We start from the raw sequence: 20,270 nt of genomic DNA on the forward strand, positions 1-20,270 counted from the left end.
ACAAGGTCTCACTAATTACTTAGTGTAAGCACAAAAGGTTAGGAGGCAGACCTTGAAGGATTCAGAGAAGCCTTTATTCCTTTGCGGACTCGGGAGCCGTTGGGGTCTATTTTCCGGATGGGAAAAATGGCCCTCAATTACAGAGGGGATTCTGGTTTTATAGGGTTCATGATGTGATCATTGGGAGTGTGTACCTGAAGTTTTGATTGTCAGGAGCTAGTTGAACAGGTTAAAACTTTAGGAAGGTAGTTGTAAAAAGGTTGAAACTCATTGTTGTCTAGGGAGATAAGAGTCCAGATCCCAGGGATTAGTACTCAAATCTTGCCCATTGGTATTTGCTGTGCTTCCGTTTAGGACTAACTAGCCATGGTGGAAGGTCATGGTTTAGGGCCCAATGTTATTAGGAAATGGTATGCTGGAAGAGGTTTAATGTTTGGCCAATTTTCCTTCCCTCCTCCTAAGCCACACTGTCCCTCTGTTTTTCTTGGGGAGCTGCTTTTTAGGAATATTATTTTCATAACCCTTCACCTCGTCCGGACTTGAACTTGCGTTCCTCCTGCCTTAGCCTCCCAAGTCACTGGGATTACAGGCATGTGCCACCATGCCTGATCCAAAGTCACTCTTAAACATTATATACTACTTTCTTTTAAGAAGCCCCAAAGAGTGGGTCACAGTGGCGCATGCCTGTAATCTGAGTGACTGGGGAGGCTGAGGCAGGAGGATCCTAAATTTCAGACTAACCTCAGCAACTTAGTGAGACCCTGTCTCAAAATAAAAAAAATAAAAAGGACTGGGGGTGTGATTCAGTGGTAAAGCATCTCTGAATTCAACCCCATTACCTCCAAAAGAAAAAAAAAGTATGTTAGATGATGTGCTCTAGGGAAAAAAAAATCCAGGAAAACTTCATGGGAGAGGTAATCTTAATGCACCATTAAGGCCCCCTGTAGACTAAAGCTCTGCAATCCCACTTCAAGCATATCTTAGTCCTAGCCCTCTCTGTTCAGGCCTTTTCCTTTCTTTTTTCCCCAGACTTCCTCTTATTAAATCAATAGAATACAGGAGAGAACCTTGTAGAGAGGTAGGAGCAGGCCAGTCAAAGGCTGGGATGATGAGTCAGTAGTTCCAGAAAATGGTCTGCAAACTGAGTCTGAAGGGAAATTTGGACTTCTTATACTAAATTATCTTTGTTTTTTAATTGAGAAGTAATTTACATAACATGATATTCACCATTTTAAATGTGCAATTTAGTGGTTTTTAATATTTACAAGGTTGTGCAGTCATCATTACTATCTAATTCTAGAACATTTTCATTAGCCTAGAGAGGAAACTCGACCCATTAGCAATTACCCCCGACTTTCTACACCCCAGCCCTGACAACCAGTAATCTTTCTGTCTCTATGGATTTGCCTATTCAGGACATTTCACATCAATGGAATCACATTCTATGTGGTTTTTTGTCTGGCATCTTTCACTTAACATGTTTTTGAGGTTCGTCTGTGTTGTAGCTTGGAGCAGCGCTTCATTCCTAGTGATTCCTGGTTCCAACATGTTCTGCTTCAGGTAAATAGATCTATATTTGCCTCTGTCTCCAGCTTTTAGGGGCAAAGTTTTATCTTATGACCTCAGTTCTCCATTGGGTTTAAGAAAATTTGTTGATTTTTCAGTTTGGTCAACATTTTTTCTTATTGTCAGAAAGTTGGGATTCCTTTTCCCCATTTTAAAAATTGGTACATTATAGTTGTACATAATTGTGGAATTTGTTGCTACCTGTTTGTATACAAATACAATATAACAACATAATTTGGCCCATATCATTCCCTTTCCCTCTCCTCCTCCCTCCCCCGGTCCCTTTCCTGTACACTGCTTTTCTTCCTTTGATTTTTATGAGCTCCCCCACATTTCTTTTCCTTTTTGCTCTCTAGCTTCAACATAGGAGAGAAAACATGACCTTTGACCTAGAAAACTGGGATTTTTAATAACAATCATGTTGAATCTGTAGATCAATTTGAGTGTCTTGCTATCCTAACAATATTGTCTTCCATGAACACAGTGTGTCTTTCATTTACTTAAGTTTTTATTAATGTCTTTCAATTTTGTTTAGTTTTTCAGTACAGTAGTACTTTTGTACTACTGTGACTCAGCTGCTGCAGAGTTGAAGGGTAGGACGTGAGAAGTGGAGGGGGGCTGGTGCGGTGGTGGCACATGCCTGTAATCCCAGTGAGCACTCAGGAGCCTGAGGCAGGAGGCTCACTAATTCAAGGCCAGCCTAGCCAAACCCTCAGCAAGTTAGCAAGACCCTGCCTCAAAATAACAAAATAAAAAGGGCTGGGAATGTCACTCAGTAGTAAAGCACCCCTGAGTTCAATCTCCAGCACTCCCCCCACCAAAAAAAAAAAAAAGATGTGAGAAGGAATGGAGAGGTTGTCACTACTTCTCAACCAGGGACAACACCAAGATTCCTCTGCAATGACCCATACCGGTATTGGGCAATTACCAAAGGGCATTCCTGCTGAAGTGCTGGGCACAGCTGTGGGTCAGCATGCATTTGGCTCTGTCCCTTTTTGGATCACTCTGACTCTCAGCTCTTGAATGCCGAATGCTGAGATGGGGAATCTCTCAGGCTCATTCCAGGAAATGTCTTCTTTAGGGGTCAGCCTTGAGCAGCAGCCCCAGTGACTCCAAAGTCTGGTTCTCGGTTCTTATCTGTCCTTGGACTTTCTTGTGCCAGGAAGGACAAGGTGACTTCTCCAGGAATATCATTGGCAAAGAGGACTATAACCATGCAAATTGTATTTCCAAGCTTTTCCCTAATCACATCAAAGTCCTTTGCAAGGAGTCTTTAGGCCTAACTGGAGTTTGATAATTACGAATTATTTCTAGCAGAAATGCTGACTGTGGGAGAGCAGTTTAGAGCAAATTTGATTCATATTAAAGCCATGGTCAGATCATCATGAACCTTCTGGGTATTTATCTTTCCATCAGCTCCTCCCAGGTTTTCCCACTTCCCTCTTTGGCCTGGCTGAGCTCGAGACTTGCCTAATACAAAGAAATGCATTAAAATAAAATCATGCAAAAACTCAGGGGAACATGCCTGAGTAATGGAGAAGATAATAAGTTTGGACAACCACCCCAGCCCTCTTCTTACTCCCTCATAGAAGAAGGTTCACAACTGATTTGGGATCACTTCTAACAGTATACAGGAGGGAAACTACAGCTTAAGCAATATGTAGCAGATAGCTATCACTCCACGGATCCTCACTTGGTCCCTATATCTCTGAAGTAATTTCCACTTTCTAAGTTATAATGGAAGGAGCTGTGGGTATTTAACAGAACAAAGAAAAAGTCATGAGAAATAAACCAACACAGAGATGGCTCACTTCACTCCTCCCCCCCACCCTCCTTCTCCCTCTCCCTCTCTCAATATTTGAATATCCCAGACATTGCATTGGTTCCAGGAGGTTCGGGTGGGGGAGATTTTTGCCGCCTAGTTGCTCTTGGTATAAGGAGGCAACTGTTTAGCCAGACAAGCCACATCATCTGCAGATTTGTTGCTTCCAAGAATTTTCCATGGAAGACTCTTCTATCTTGGGTTGGGTTGGGGCAGGAAGGGTGAGAGTCATCTCATATCTACCTCTAGAAACTGGAAATTAGAGCTGCTAATTCGCCATGTAAAAAAAACCAAGAGAGAGGCAGGTGTGTTGGCGTACACCTATAATCCCAGAAACTGGGGAGGCAGAAGCAAGAGGATCACAAGTTCAAGGCCAGCCTCAGCAACTTAGTGAAACCCTATCTTAAAATAAAAAATAAAAAGGGCTGGGGATGTAGCTCAATGATAAAGTCCTCCAGGATTCAATCCCCAGTGGAGAGGCAGCGGGGAACACAAAGGAAAGGAAGGAGGGGGGAAGGTTGTCATTCCTATAGATCTTTTCCATTGATCTAGTAGCTTTGGAATGGGTGACTCTTGTTCTCAGAGGTACAATTCTTTGGAGTTCCGGTCTGGCTGCAGAGGTGAGGGAGATAATCAGGAGATCATAAAGACAAACCAAGAAGTGCATCTAAACTTAAAATGTAAAGCTTGGTGGAAGCTGCTGGTAATAACAAGGCACTTTTTTCTGCCTGACTGCCCAGGAGATGGTGAGAAGAAGCAAAAAAAGATGGCTGAAAGGGGGCAGGAGGCCAGTGGAGGAGACGCAACCGTGAGCACAGCTCTTATCCCAGCAGCAGCAGCAGCATACCAGTGAGGGCAAATCCTGTGGAGGCAGCAGGGGACTGCTTTACCTTAGTATCACAAAAACTTTATGACTTTTTATTGCTGGGCACAGTGGCCATGTTTGGGGCTCCTCCAGGGGCTGGGTTTTGGTGAGTTATCCCTCAACTCTTTTCTCAGTGTGAAATGGATTGCTCCATTTCCAGAGCTTAATTATCCGCACCAGCTAAAAGCTCTGCCAGTAATGAAAATACATCCCCTCTTTTTATCAAGAAAAAATGGATAATAATTCAGCCCACTTTAGGTTACATTTTACTGAACATCAGCCTAGCTTGTTACCAAGGACATCTCTGATGAGAAGCATGGAAGGCTGCTGGAGGGTTGAGGGTGCTGAGAAAAGATCTAGGGAACAACAGGCCAAGGGGTACCCAAGGCTGCCCTCCTTGCCCTCTCAGAGTACATGGCTTTTTTTTCTGAGCTACAGCCCCAACTTTATTTACTTATTTACATTTTGAGATAGGATCTTTTTAAATTGCTGAGGTTGGCCCTAAATTTGCAATCCCCTTGTCTCATCTTCCTGAGTCACTGGGATTATAGGTGTATACCACCATGTGTAGCCAGAATACACAGTTTTCCAAAATGTCAGGTGTCCCCAGGTGTGGTAGTATACAGCTGTAATCCCAGTGACTTGGGAGGCTGAAGCACGAAGATCTCAAATTCAAAACCAGCCTTGGATTTGTCAAGGACCTAAGCAACTTAATGAGACCCTGTCTCAAAATACAAAAATAAAAAGGGCTGGGGATGTAGCACAGTGGTAAAGCACTCCTGGGTTCTGTAAGAACCCAGAAAACCACACCGGACATGGGCACTCATGTAAGAGGGTTTATTAAGCAAACAGAGTGTCTCCCTGCAAGGTAAGAGAGAAAATGAGAGGAAAAGAGAAAGGGCGCATGCAAGAAAGAGTGTGGAAAGCAAGGAGGAGAAAGAAAGTGGGGGGGGGGGTGGAGAAAGCAAGAAAAGATAGTGGGATAGCTACCCTTAAGCAGTTGAATTCCCCTGGGCAATAACAGGAGAAGGGGACCAATAACGGAGAAGGATACTTACAAGCTGACTGATGAACCAATAGCTAGCTAGGATGTTCACAGACTGACAAGAAGTTGAGAGGCGGGGAAATGACTACAGCAGAAAGGGCGGGGGAGCAGCTTTTTATTATAGGTTCAATCTCCAGGACCAAAAAACAAAAGTGAAATGTCACATGTCCCTTATAAGGGGTGGTAGATAAGACTACTCAAAATTTAGAATTCTGGACTGGGAATGGTAGAGTACTTGCCTGGTATGCCTGAGGACTTAGATTTAGTCAGCCTTTCCCCATTTCTTTGCTCACCAAAGCTTAGTTTTGCTCTGGGAAGCCTGATTTTTGTCAGAAATTGGAAGCACTGATTCTTCATGAAGTACTATAGAGGCTAGGCCTTTCCCTGTTCAAATCTAAAATAATCTTTGTAATTCCATTCTCTTTACCAATAACCAGCTATTGGCATGTTATGAAATTTTCTTATCCTGTGAGATATGAGGAGAATCTCATGGGGAGAGTTGTATTGTTCTGAAAAGGCAAGTGTTCGCACTATTCCTGTCTGCCTCTGGACATTGTATGAGGATGAGGGAAACAGGAGGTTGGAGCTTTGGCATCTATCTTGGTATCTGGAAGAAAGCCAACCCAAGAGGATGGCTGAGCAGAAGAAAGAAGAATACACTCTGGTCCTTTATGTTGACTTGCAAAATTAACTAATGTTAGAACCCTGCCTCTACAGCAGCCAAGCTTCTTTATGCGAGGCACTAATTTTTTGTTTTGTTTTTGTGGTGCCAGGGATTGAAACTGGGACCTCACACATGCTAGGTAAGTGCTCTACCACTGAGCTATATCCCCAGCCTTGTTTGTACCATTCTGAATTAGGACTTCTCTTTCTTTCCACTGGCAGCATTCTAAATGACACGCTTCTTTTCCGTTCTTCAAACCTTCCAAGCTTGTTCTCCTTTCAAGATGTCTTCACTTGCTTTTCTCATTGCCTGGAACATTTTTCGGTCAGATGTTCACATAGCTATCTCCTTCTTATCATTCAGGCTTCAGCTCAAATGTCACTTTTCCATTGAGACCTTCTATATACTACCCCATCTAAATTGGTCTTTCAGTCACTGTGTTTTCTTTACAGTATTTATTAGTATCAGAATTCATCTTTTTATTTATGTGTTTAGTTATTTATTATCTGCTTTCCTAACTAGAGTACAAGTCTCATGTGAGAAAGCATTGCACACAGTTTGCTCATACTGTACTCCCAGCACCTGGTACAGGGCCTAGCACATAGACGGTGCTCAATAAATTGTTGGTGAACAGAGAAATGAACCCCAGAGGCAATCTCACCATGCTGCTCCCAATCTCCTTTTCCTTTGTTGGCCTTTCATCAATTCCTTTTACAAAAAATCTAAATCTCAGGACCAGAAAGAAATATAGAAGGCAGCAGAGAAAGGAAAACATCATAAAAGCAAAATTATTTTAGGCTTAAATGTAAAAGGAGAGCAGGCTGATTGCATAACATATGTAGATCTATGCAAATTACCATGCAAGTTAAATAGAGGAGAAGTTTGAAGTGGTGGGAAGTCCAGAGTTCCATGTTGGGTGTGTTTTCCTTCTCACTGGGAAGTGGCACCAACTTCTCAGGCTAGAAAGCAGGGATGCTGACATTCAGGGAGAGGAAAATCAATGAGAGTTACACAAGTAAAAAAGAATTTTATTCAGCTGTTGTGTTTTTCTAAGATACAGAAATCAAAAACATTCAACTCGCCCACTTTAAACAGTAGGAATAGAAAGCATCAAATTCTATTCACAGCTAAGATTACAGAGGAAGAAGAAAGGAAACAGGGAAAAGAGGTTGGACAAGAAAATGAGACAAAAACCCCCATGTTATCCTAAAAAATCAGGGAGGGGCATACATTTTCAGAATTTGTTATTAAACTTGTTTCAATTTCTACCTAGGAAAGATAGGAGAAATGTAGGGAGAGATGTAGGAGAAACCCTATTTAAAATTACAGATTCCTCCACCCTCTATACTCTGTATCTTCTTTCTCTGCTTTATTATCCTCCATTTCTCTTATTGCTCTCTAATATGCTGCATCTTTCACTCATCTATTCATTCTTCAACAACTCTTTTCTGAGTATGCCATGCTGGGTCTTATTCAGGTGCTCGGAAATATCCAATATGGATGCAGTATCTGCCCTCATGGAGCTTGTATTCTGTCTGTTTCTCTATTCTAATTTTCTTTTTTGGGGGGTTGGATTCTAGGGATTAAACTCAGGGACACTCAACCACTGAGCCACATCCCCAACCCTATTTTGTATTTCAATTAGAGACAGGGTCTCACTGAGTTGCTTAGTGCCTCCTTTTTGTGGAGGTTGGTTTGAACTCGCAATCCTCCTGCCTCAGCCTCCAGAGTCACTGGGATTACAGGCATACGCCACTGTGCCGGGCTTCTATTCTAATTTTCTTTCTTTTTTTTTTTTAATTTTACAAATTTTTTTAGTTTTCAATGGACGTTTATTTTTTTAATTTATTTATATGTGGTGCTGAGAATCAAATCCAGTTCTTCACACATGCTAGGCAGGTGCTCTACCACTGACCTACAACCCTAGCCCTCTATACTAATTTTCAAGAGGGAAAATATCCTTTACCTGCCTTCCCTAAAAAGCAAAGATTATCCATCAATTTACAGAGGAAATAGTCCTTTTTAGAACACCACAATGTGGACAATCTGCGTGCTGTTATTAAGGATGGGGGCTCTGCCCTGTTTTCCCAGGACCATATGCCAATGGACTTGCCTTTGGCAAAAATCTCAAGGGGATACTAATTCTACATGCTGGGTTTTCTAGGATATTACTGACTTCAGAGATTTTGAGCCACTGCTCCTCATTTTGTCACTTCCTCTGCTATCACTCTGGCCACCACCATATCTTACTTCAGTTCCCAGCCTTGTTTTCCTTCTGTCTGTTCTGCACACAGCAGCCACAGCCATCCTGTTACAATGGAAGCCAGGGTTCGTCTGTTCTGTGCTCCAAACTAGGCACTGGCTTCCTGTTCACCCAGAGAATGAACCAAGTCCCTCTAATGGCCTACCAGCCTATTGCCCAGGTCCTCTGACCTCTTCTTTTCCTCTCCGTCCTGCTCATTCAGCTCCAGCACATCGGTCTCTGTCCTCCACACACAATCACAGTCCCACAATAGCCTCTACTGTATGCGTCCCTCTATCTGGAGAGCTGCCCTCAAGCTCCCACATCCTCATGCCTCACGCCCTCGCCTTTCAAGTCTTGACTGAGTGACACTTTATCAAGTCCTTCTCTGACTATGCTATTTAAAATCACGAACTCCTCCATTCTCCACACTCCCCATCCTCTTCCCCTGCTTTATTTTCTCTGTTGCTCTTATTGCTCTCTAATTTACTGCATATTTCACTCATTTGTCTTGTTTATTGTCTCTCTCTCTCTCCCCCCCATAGAATAAAAGCTCTAGAAGAGCAGGGAATCTGTCTTGTTTTTTTCATTGCCGTATCTTCAGTCCCTTGAAGAGTCGATTGACAAGTTAAATACTCAAAAAGTATTTGTTGATTGGGGATTAGCTTAATAGTAGAGTCTTGCTTAGCATGTGTGGTACCATCCTCAGCACTTGCGCGCGCGCACACACCCACCCACACACACACACACACACACACACACACAGAGTATTTGTTGATAATGCTTTAGTTTTATGTTTTGTTTTGTTTTGCTACAAGGAATTAAACCCAGGAACATTTTACCACTAAGCAACATCTCCAGTTCTTTTTGTTTTTTGAGACAGGGTCTTGCTAAGTTGCCCACACTGGTCTCTAACTTGCCATCTTCCTGCCTCAGACTCCCAGGTAGTTGGGATTATAGGCATGCACCACCATGCCCAGCAACAGTTCTTGTGTTGAATTAATTTAGTCTTATGAAAAAAACGTTGACAGCATCATTATTCTGCCATTTTACAGAGGTCCAGAAGTCTTCATCAAAAACTCAGATTAATCTTCACATTTATGCTTGAGAAGCCCTGACCCAGAGACTGTAAACCCACAGAGACAAATCCTGGCTGTGAAACCTCAGACCAGCCCCCAGAGGAGTTGACACTCTTTGACACTCAGCTCATATCCTCTAGGTGCCTGAACAGCAAATGTCAGAGCCTCCTCCTGAATGCAGGCAGATTTACTTTGCAGACGGTGAGGATGCATTTTAATTTGTTGATGTGAAATCTTAATTGAACTAAACTGCTAGAGGTAGTCTCTGTTCTCTGTCATAGTCTTAATTTAGTTGGCAAAACAAGATATCATCAGAAGAAAATCACAGGCAAAGACTCTGTGCCCAGAGGGTTTGGGGAACACCCTTCTGAGTTTGGAGGTGGGCTGTATGTGACTGGCAGCAGCACAAACCCCATCCATAAAACTGAGAATGCCAACTGACTTCCCAGGGACATTTAGATAGCATTGCAAGGGCTCAAACACCTGGGCTCCCCAAAACAACCAGGCACAATATGACTCCCCCTTATGTAGTCAATGATCTATTTTTAGTATTAAAACAGAAAGGAGATGGGGGACTCTTACATGAAGGTACAGAAGTGTTGGAGGTGGCAGCTCTATCCTCATTTGCTGTGAGACCTTGAGTAGGTCATTTCCCCTATCTGCACCTCAGTTTCTCCACATGTGCAAGAAGGAGATTACAATCCATGTCCCTAAAGACTTCTGTTACCAATGTGCAGATGGTGTATGTACGACTCTGCCAGGACCCTCAAGCCTGTGTCAGTTTCCAGCCTGAGCTCCTGACTGTCCCACCAAATCCCTGCTGAGCCGGAATCTTGAGCATGATATGTCCACACTATCGGCCTCAATGTCTTCTCCAAGGGTTTAGGCTACGGGCTTTTCACTAAAGTGGCCTCATGCCTGACTCACAGAATCAGTTTGCCTTTGCCGTGTCCTCAGAGGGGAACTTTGGAATCATTCTCTTAGTGACAGATGCCCATCCCACTACTTTTCCAGACCCCTGCCCCTAGGGGTTTCTACACATGCTGTTTATCCCACCTCAGCAGCTTCTGTCTACCAGGTTTGTCTGTATCCAGAGAAACTTCTGCTAGTGTCTTGTTCCAAGCCCACCCTCACTTCAGCAACCCAGACAGGCGAAGACCAGTTGCAGGTGGTGGCTGGCAGGTCCCCTAGGCTGCCTATCCCTGGTTCCTGTATTCTTATTTCAAGGAAAGCCTCTACAGGGGAGTTCCCAGGGAAGTGACTCAAATCTTGGCATCTTCCTCTGAAACACAGCTGTAGAAGGGCTGGGGGCAGCTTCATTGAGGGACAGGGTATGTCCCTTACCCTAGTGACTCATTGGCTAGAAAAGGAGAGTTGCAGGTCCCAGTCATCTGCATTTAGTTACAAGACTTCATGCTGAGAACCAAGTGCCAGGAGGTTTAGGAAAGAGGCAATGCCTTACAGAAGAAAGATCACAGCTTTGCAGTAGAAACCACCTGGCAATTCCCTTCTGTTCACTAAGCCTGTTTCTTCAGCTGTTAGGTGGGGATTATTATAGCTGTCTAAGAGAACGGTTGTGAGAATTAGGAGACAATGCTTCCAGAGTGCCTAGCACCATGCCTGTTCTGTAGCCTGTACTCCTCAAATGGCAGCAGTTGTTGCCATTGTTATTATTAAGAACTTAGCACAGCGCTTGGCTAGAAATATGCTCAATAAATGGAATTGTGACCATTACCTACCAGGGGACATGCAGAACTGCAGAGTTCCTTTCAACTCTTTGGAGATGGTGGTAACTTGCAATCACACAGACACATCCTTGAGACTCATCTGACTCTGAAATCTTCTGTCCTGCTTTGCTTCTCCCTCTGTCTAGAAAGAGGCCAAGGTCAGAGAAAGTCCAATAGCTATTTGGTGGGGTGATGGCATTTTTAAAATAAACTGTGAACTCTATCTCCCTCTACCCTTGGTGGAAGGCTGAAATAGCCTTTTCCCATCACAGGACAGGAAGTTCGAGGAGGTTGAAATAAAGCTAGCAGGACTTCTTGCACAGGAAGGATTTATGAGTAACCTTCTTAAGATTATAGAGATTAAGCTGAACCTTTGATTAGGCTGTACTCTTTCTTCTGAGAACCTAGAAACCTCCCTCAAATTCTTAAGCAAAAATGAAATGCATTGACTCCAAGACAGACTTTGGAAACATTCTGATCTAAGGATAAAGGGAGAGCTGCCAGAAGCAAGGCACAGGGACTGAAACCAGAGTTAGCATGCAGCCAAATGCTGTCCTGGTGGTGTGGTGTTGGGAGTTCAGGAAAGGCCAGTTATGGGTATATCTGTGGAAGGAGCAATTCCATTCAGATGTAATAGGTAGTGCAAAGATCCCACAGTAGGAATGAGCTTGTTCAAGGAACAGAAATTAGCCAGAGTGGGAGAGCAGTGAACTAGAAAGAGAGGGACAAGAGATAACAAACCACAAAGGAGGGAGGGGCCAGATCATGAAGGACCTTGTAGATAGCATGTAGAATTTTTATCTTGTTCAAAGGATCCACAATTTTGGTGTTTTTTTTTTTTTTTTTTTTTTTTATTGTAAACAAATGGGATACATGTTGTTTCTCTGTTTGTACATGGCACAAAGGCATACCATTTGTGTAATCATAAATTTACATAGAGTAATGTTGTTTGATTCATTCTGTTATTTTTTCCCTTCCCCCACCCCTCCCACCCCTCTTTACCCTCTATACAGTCCTTCCTTCCTCCATACTTGCCCCCCTCCCTAACCCTAACTCTAACCCTAACACTAACCCTTCCCTCCCCCCCATTATGTGTCATTCTCCACTTATTAGCGATATCATTCGTCCCTTGGCTTTTTGAGATTGGCTTATCTCACTTAGCATGATATTCTCCAATTTCATCCATTTGCCTGCGAATGCCATAATTTTATCATTCTTTATGGCTGAGTAATATTCCATTGTATATATATACCACAGTTTCTTTATCCACTCATCAATTGAAGGGCATCTAGGTTGGTTCCACAGTCTGGCTATTGTGAATTGAGCAGCTATGAACATTGATGTGGCTGTGTCTCTGTAGTATGCTGATTTTAAGTCCTTTGGGTATAGGCCAAGGAGTGGGATAGCTGGGTCAAATGGAGGGTCCATTCCGAGTTTTCTAAGGAATCTCCACACTGCTTTCCAGAGTGGCTGCACTAATTTGCAGCCCCACCAGCAATGTAAGAGTGTACCTTTCTCCCCACATCCTCGCCAACACCTGTTGTTGCTCGTATTCTTGATAATCGCCATTCTAATTGGGGTGAGATGGAATCTTAGGGTAGTTTTGATTTGCATTTCTCTTATTACTAGAGATGTTGAACATTTTTCCATATGTTTGTTGATTGCCTGTAGATCTTCTTCTGTGAAGTGTCTATTCATTTCCTTAGCCCATTTGTTGATTGGGTTATTTGTATTCTTCGTGTAGAGTTTTTTGAGTTCTTTATAGATTCTGGAGATTAGTGCTCTATCTGAAGTATGATTGGCAAAGATATTCTCCCACTCTGTAGGCTCTTTCTTCGCATTGCTGATAGTTTCCTTTGCTGAGAGAAAGCTTTTTAGTTTGAATCTATCCCAGTGGTTGATTCTAGCTTTTATTTCTTGTGCTATGGGAGTCCTGTTAAGGAAGTCTGATCCTAGACCAACAAGGTGAAGATTTGGACCTACTTTTTCTTCTATAAGATGCAGGGTCTCTGGTCTGATTCCGAGGTCCTTAATCCATTTTGAGTTTAGTTTCGTGCATGGTGAGAGATATGGGTTTAGTTTCATTCTGTTGCATATGGATTTCCAATTCTCCCAGCACCATTTGTTGAAGAGGCTATCTTTTCTCCATTGCATATTTTTGGCACCTTTGTCTAGTATGAGAAAATTATATTTATTTGGGTTTGTGTCCGTGTCCTCTATTCTGTACCATTGATCTACCTTTCTATTTTGGTACCAATACCATGCCGTTTTTGTTACTATTGCTTTGTAGTAGAGTTGAAGATCTGGTATTGCAATACCCCCTGTTTCACTCTTCCTGCTAAGGATTGCTTTAGCTATTCTGGGTTTCTTATTCTTCCAGATGAATTTCATGATTGCTTGCTCTATTTCTGTAAGGTACGTCATTGGGATTTTAATTGGAATTGCATTGAATTTGTATAGCACTTTAGGTAGTATGGCCATTTTGATAATATTAATTCTTCCTATCCAAGAACATGGAAGATCTTTCCATCTTCTAAGGTGTTCTTTAATTTCTTTCTTTAGTGTTGTATAGTTCTCATTGTAGAGGTCTTTCACCTCTTTTGTGAGATTGATTCCCAAGTATTTATTTTTTTCGAGGCTATAGTGAATGGGGTAGTTTTCCTAATTTCTCTTTCCGAAGATTCATCACTTATGTATAAAAATGCGTTGGATTTATGGGCATTGATCTTGTAACCTGCTACTTTACTGAATTCACTTATGAGTTCTAAGAGTTTTCTGGTGGAATTTCCAGGTTCCTCTAAATATATAATCATGTCATCAGTGAACAGGGATAGTTTGAGTTCTTCTTTTCCAATTCGTATCCCTTTAATTTCTTTGGTTTGTCTAATTGCTCTGGCCAGAGTCTCAAGAACGATGTTGAATAGAAGTGGTGAAAGAGGGCATCCCTGCCTTGTTCCAGTTTTTAGGGGGAATGCTTTCAGTTTTTCACCATTTAGAATGATATTAGCCATGGGCTTAGCATAAATGGCCTTTACAATGTTAAGGAATGTTCCCACTATCCCTATTTTTTCTAGTGTTTTGAGCATGAAGGGGTGCTGTATTTTATCAAATGCTTTTTCTGCATCTATTGAAATAATCATGTGATTCTTGACTTTAAGTCTATTAATATGGTGAATTATGTTTATTGATTTCCTGATGTTGAACCAACCTTGCATACCTGGGATGAAGCCGACTTGATCATGGTGCACTATCTTTTTACTATGTTTTTGTATGTGATTTGCTAAAATTTTGTTGAGAATTTTTGCGTCGATGTTCATTAAGGATATTGGTCTGAAATTTTCTTTCCTTGATGAGTCTCTGTCTGGTTTAGGTATCAGTGTGATATTGGCTTCATAGAATGAGTTTGGGAGGGTTCCCTCCTCTTCTATTTTATGGAATACTTTGAGAAGTATTGGAATGAGCTCTTCCTTAAAGGTTTTGTAGAACTCGGCTGAGAACCCATCTGGTCCCGGACTTTTCTTTGTTGGAAGGCTTTTGATGACTTCTTCTATTTCAGTACTTGAAATTGGTCTATTTAAATTGTTTATGTCCTCCTCGTTCAGTTTAGGCAATTCATATGTCTCTAGAAACCTGTTGATGTCTTCGAAATTTTCTATTTTGTTGGAGTATAGATTTTCAAAATAGCTTCTAATTATGTTTTGTATTTCAATCCTGTCTGTTGTGATATTTCCTTGTTCATTCCGAATTTTAGTGATTTGGGTTTTCTCTCGTCTTCTCTTTGTTAGTGTGGCTAAAGGTTTATCAATTTTGTTTATTTTTTCAAAGAACCAACTATTTATTTTGTCAATTTTTGTATTGTTTCTTTTGTTTCAATTTCATTGATTTCAGCTCTGAGTTTAACTATTTCCTGTCTTCTACTACTTTTGGTGTTGGTCTGTTCTTCTTTTCTAGGGCTTTGAGCTGTAGCGTTAGGTCGTTTATTTGTTGAGTTTTACTTCTTTTATTAAATGCGCTCCATGAAATAAATTTCCCTCTAAGTACTGCTTTCATAGTGTCCCAGAGATTTTGATATGATGTTTCTTTGTTCTCATTTACCTCTAAGAATTTTTTAATTTCCTTCCTAATATCTTCTGTTATCCATTCATCATATAATAGCATATTGTTTAATCTCCAGATGTTGGAATAGTTTCTGTGTTTTACTCTTTCATTTATTTCTAACTTCAATCCATTATGATCTGATAGAATACATGCTAGTGTCTCTATCTTCTTGTATTTGCTAACATTAGCTTTGTGGCATAATATATGGTCTATTTTAGAGAAGGATCCATGTGCTGCTGAGAAGAAAGTGTATTCGCTCTTGGTTGGATGGTATATTCTATAAATGTCCGTTAAGTCTAAATTATTGATTGTGTTATTGAGATCTATGGTTTCTTCGTTCAATTTTTGTCTGGAAGATCTGTCCAGTGGTGAGAGAGGCGTGTTAAAATCACCTAGTATTATTGTGTTATGGTCTATTTGGTTTCTGAAATTGAGAAGGATTTGTTTGACATACATGGATGAGCCACTGTTTGGGGCATAGATGTTTATGATTGTTATATCTTGCTGATTCATGCTTCCCTTAAGCAGTATGAAATGACCTTCTTTATCCCTTCTGACTAACTTTGGCTTGAAGTCCACACTATTGGAAATGAGGATGGATACTCCAGCTTTTTTGCTGAGTCCATGCGCATGGTATGTTTTTCCCCATCCTTTCACCTTTAGTCTATGGGTATCTTTTTCTATGAGGTGAGTCTCTTGCAGGCAACATATTGTTGGGTCTTTCTTTTTAATCCAATCTGCCAGTCTATGTCTTTTGATTGATGAATTCAGGCCATTAACATTCAGGGTTATTATAGAGATATGATTTGGTTTCCCGGTCATTTGGTTCATTTTTTGAATTTTATTTATTTATTTCTTTGACACAACTTGTTTCCTCCTTTATTTGACAATTCCTTTAGGATAATTCCTCCCTTTGCTGATTTGCTGCTTTGTTTTTCATCTCTTCCTCATGGAATATTTTGCTGAGAATGTTCTGTAATGCTGGCTTTCTTTTTGTAAATTCTTTTAGCTTTTGTTTATCATGGAAGGATTTTATTTCATCGTCAAATTTGAAGGTAAGTTTTGCTGGGTATAAGATTCTTGGTTGGCATCCATTTTCTTTCAGGGCTTGAAAAATGTTGTTCCAGGCCCTTCTAGCTTTTAGGGTCTGGATTGAAAAGTCTGCTGATATCCGTATTGGTTTCCCCCTGAATGTAATTTGGTTCTTTTCTCTCACAGCTTTTAAAATTCTGTCTTTATTTTGTATGTTAGGTATTTTCATTATAATGTGCCTTGGTGTGGGTCTGTTGTAATTTTGTGTATTTGGAGTCCTATAAGCCTCTTGAACTTGATTTTCCATTTCATTCTTCAGATTTGGGAAATTTTCTGATATTATTTCATTGAATAAATTGTTCATTCCTTTGGCTTGTTTCTCTAGGCCTTCCTCAATCCCAATAATTCTTAAATTTGGCCTTTTCATGATATCCCATAGTTCTTGTAGATTCTGTTCATGATTTCTTACCATCTTCTCTGTTTGTTCAACTTTGTTTTCAAGGTTAAATATTTTGTCTTCAATGTCTGAGGTTCTGTCTTCCAGGTGTTCTATCCTATTGGATATGCTTTCTATGGAGTTCTTAATTTGGTTTATTGTTTCTTTCATGTCAAGGATTTCTGTTTGGTTTTTTTTCAATATCTCTAACTCTTTATTGAAATGATCTTTTGCTTCCTGTATTTGCTCTTTTAACTGTCGATTGGTGCGATCATTCAATGCTTGCATTTGCTCTTTCATCTCATCGTTTGCTTCTCTGATCATTTTAATTATGTACATTCTGAACTCCTTTTCTGTCATTTCTTCTGCCATGCTGTCATTGGATTTTATTGATGTAACATCTAGATTTGTTTGCAGCATTTTCTTTCCTTGTTTTCTCATATTGTTCAGGTATCAGTTGACCGCTGAGATATTGCAGATTTCCTCTATTGACTTACAATGTCCCTGAAGATTTCTATATATATCCCCCCTTAGCCTTCAGTAGGCTGAAGTCTTGGAGGAAGTTGATAATGCGGAGCTCCACAAGGAAGCTGCCTCTCTAGGAGTGGTGGCCTTCAGGTGGGATATAATCCCTGCTAGTGGGCAGAGGTGCCTCCACTTGTTGACCAATGGTCATCCAAAGGGGACCTAGGCTGTGGGCTGAGGCAAGGCCTGTTTGGGCCTGAGTCTCTAGTTTTACCGTCCTTGTGGGGAAACCTCACCCGGCAGGGAAGACTCACCCGGTGGGGAGGTCTCGCTGGTCAGTACCCTCCTAGAGGTTCCCCTCAATTACAGCTACCGCCTGGGCTGGGCTGCCTTCCTCTGCAAAGTTCTCAGGGGCCCGGCCCTACCTCCTGGGCCTGGGAGCCTCACCCTTCGCAGATGCATCTCCTTAGGCTGCCCCTCCTCAGAGAATCTGCCCGCAGGCCTGGAACCTTCGCTCCGCCCTAAGCCTGTCTCTGTGCGGCTCTTCCACCCAGAAGCCTCCTAGATCCTGGGACCCTGCTCTGCCCCTAATTGCTTGGGTATGCGGCCCCTCCTCTGAGCAGCCACCTGGGGCCCTGTACAATCTCTCTGAGTCCCAGAGACCCGCCACAGGCCTCTTCCTCCAGACAGCCGCCCAGTATTCCGGTGCGGTCACTAGGAGTCCAAGAAACTCACTGCGTGCCTCCTCCTCCCACCAACCACCCGTAGCCCTGGACAATCAATCACTCCGAGTCGAAGTGACCCTCCCCGTTCCTCCTCCTTCTCCAGATAACCCCCGGGGTGTTCAGGAGCGGTCGCTCTGAGTGGCTCTGAGTCCACGTGACCCGCAGCACGGGTCCTATGGGCAACCGCCCGGAGCTCTTGGTGCGGCCACTCAAGACCAAGCGACCCACCACGCTCCTCCTCCAGGCAGCCCCCCTGTGTTCAGGAGCTGTCACTTTAAGTCCAAACAACTCACCACTCGCCTTCTCCTCTGAGCAGCCGCCTGGAGCGCTAATGCAGTCACTGCGAGTCCAAAGGACCCGCTGCGCTTCTCCTCCTCCTCTGGGCAGGCCCCGGGGTTCAGAAGTGGTCTGAGTCCAAACAGCTCGCCACGCAGCCTCTCCTCTGGCAACCGCCTGAAGCTCTGGTGTAGTCACCCCGAATCCAAGCGGCCGCGTTCCTCTTCCTCGTCCTCGTCCTCAGGGCAAGCCCCGGGGTTCAGAAGCGTTGTTCTGAGTCCAAACAGCTCGCCGCGGAGCTTCTCTTCTGGCAACCGCCTGTAGCTCTGGTGCATTCACTCCGAATCCAAGTGGCCACGCTCCTCCTCCTCTTCCTCAGGGCAGGCCCCGGTGTCCTGAGTCCACACAGCTCTCCTCGCCACTCCTCCCCTGGGCAGCCGCCGGAGCCCCAGTGGTTGCTCCGAGTCCCAGTGCTGTGCCGAGCGGCCTCCTTTTCGGCGCTCCTAGTTGTCCGAGTTCACTGCTCCAGTGGGGGGAGGGGCGTCTCACCGGCAGCTCTACTTCACAAAGTTTCCTGCGTTCCGGGACCACCGTCCCATCCGGGACGCCTCCCCAATGGGAGAGACTCACCCGGCTGCTTTGAGTTGGTCCCAAGTGTCTCAATATCTCCTCTTTTGAATCCTGAGTCCTGGAGCAACATGAAATGCAGCCACCCTCTAGGCCGCCTGCCTCATTCTTATCAATTTTGGTGGTTTTAAAAATAGGAGTTGATTCAACTTATATTTCCAGAATAACATTCTGGTTGCTTTACAGGTATGAAGCCAACGGTCAGGGTGAAAGGAGAGTTTAGGGAAAGTCTAGGAGACCTTGGAACTCTTTCTTCCTTCCTTCCTTCCTTCCTTCCTTCCTTCCTTCCTTCCTTCCTTCCTTCCCTCCCTCCCTCCCCCTACCTACCTACCTTCCTTCCTTCTTTCCTTTCTTCCTTTCTAGGGAGAGTTTGGGGAAAGTCTAAGAAAACGTTGGGACTCTTCTTTCCTTTCTTCCTTCCTTCTTCCCTTCCCTTCTCTCTTCTCTTCTCTTCTCTTCTCTTCTCCTCTCCTCTCCTCTCCTCTTTCTTTTCTTTTCTATGTTGAAACAGGGTGCTATATTACCCAGGCTGGCCTTGAACTTTTGATTCTACTGTCTCAGCATCCCAAGTTGTTGGGATTATAGGTGTGTGCCACCATGCCCAGTTCCTTGGGACTCTATAGATATTTTTTTTTTTTTTCTGAATCTGCACCTCATCTCAGGAAAGAGCTCTGATGGACTTGTTAATCTTTGATCCAATCATTGTGTCCAGAGGATGAGATAACGTGATTGGACACACACCTACTCCTACTCCTGTGATCAGAGTGGCTGGTGTTTTGATTGGCAGCCCCACCAGAACCACAGGGAAGGGTGGGAGCAATAGTTTGCCAAAGAAAACAGGACATTAAACAGACAAAAAGCAATTAGTATTTGTTCCCCCCAGGGTTATACTGAGACCTGGTGAGACAGTGACTGTGCAATTGCATTGTTTATTTCATAGCACTACAGAAGGTAAGAGATTATCATAGTAACACTTAATAAATGCTATATTCATTTATTTGTTCCCTCAGTTAATGGTTGCTGAGCCTCCTAGTGAGGCTTTGTACTAGGCTCATGAAGGGTGAGAGACAAATCATGAATCAGATATGATCCTCCCCAACGAGAAGCTTACAGTTTAGTAAAGACATATTAGTCAGCTTTGCCAGACTATGCTGTGATAACAAATAACCCCAGATCTCCATGTTTCATAGCAACAAAGGTTTATTTCTTGCCAGCAGCTTAGGATAACTTCAGCTCTGCTCAGAGTGTCTCCTTTGTTTCCACAGTGCTCTCATGGCAGTGGGTTAAGAAGGTATTGTGATAACTCTTACAGCTTCTGCTCTGATCAGTTGCTTTCTTATTTGATTGGCCAAAGCAAGTCACATGGCCAAACTGACACCAAGAAGTGATAAAGTATCCTTTCCCCATAAGTAGGTATTGAAAGTCACAGTTCAATATAATCAAAAATACTTTTACAGTGAGGGAAAATAATTAGCATAAAGGGGTAGAGTACATGAATGCCCACACATATATAACAGAAAGTGCTCAGAATCATATGATCAGGGCATTAGGAGTTCAGAAGGAGCAATACTTTATAATGGGAGCATCAGTGAAGCTTTCTT

General features: G+C 42.7%; 1 long non-coding RNA gene across 1 annotated transcript; it reads right to left on the reverse strand.

Annotated features, from left to right (window-relative positions):
• Positions 1-2,522: 2,522 nt before the first annotated feature.
• On the reverse strand, positions 2,523-19,135 carry LOC306663611. Its single transcript, XR_013764485.1, has 4 exons — positions 19,001-19,135; positions 11,023-11,148; positions 6,820-6,937; positions 2,523-3,036 (listed from the first exon to the last, which is right to left on the reverse strand). It is a non-coding gene; the product is annotated as an uncharacterized lncRNA (long non-coding RNA).
• Positions 19,136-20,270: the final 1,135 nt, after the last annotated feature.

This window comes from Sciurus vulgaris (assembly GCF_902686455.1).
Source record: "Sciurus vulgaris genome assembly, chromosome: 6".
NCBI classification, from domain to species: Eukaryota; Metazoa; Chordata; class Mammalia; order Rodentia; family Sciuridae; genus Sciurus; species Sciurus vulgaris.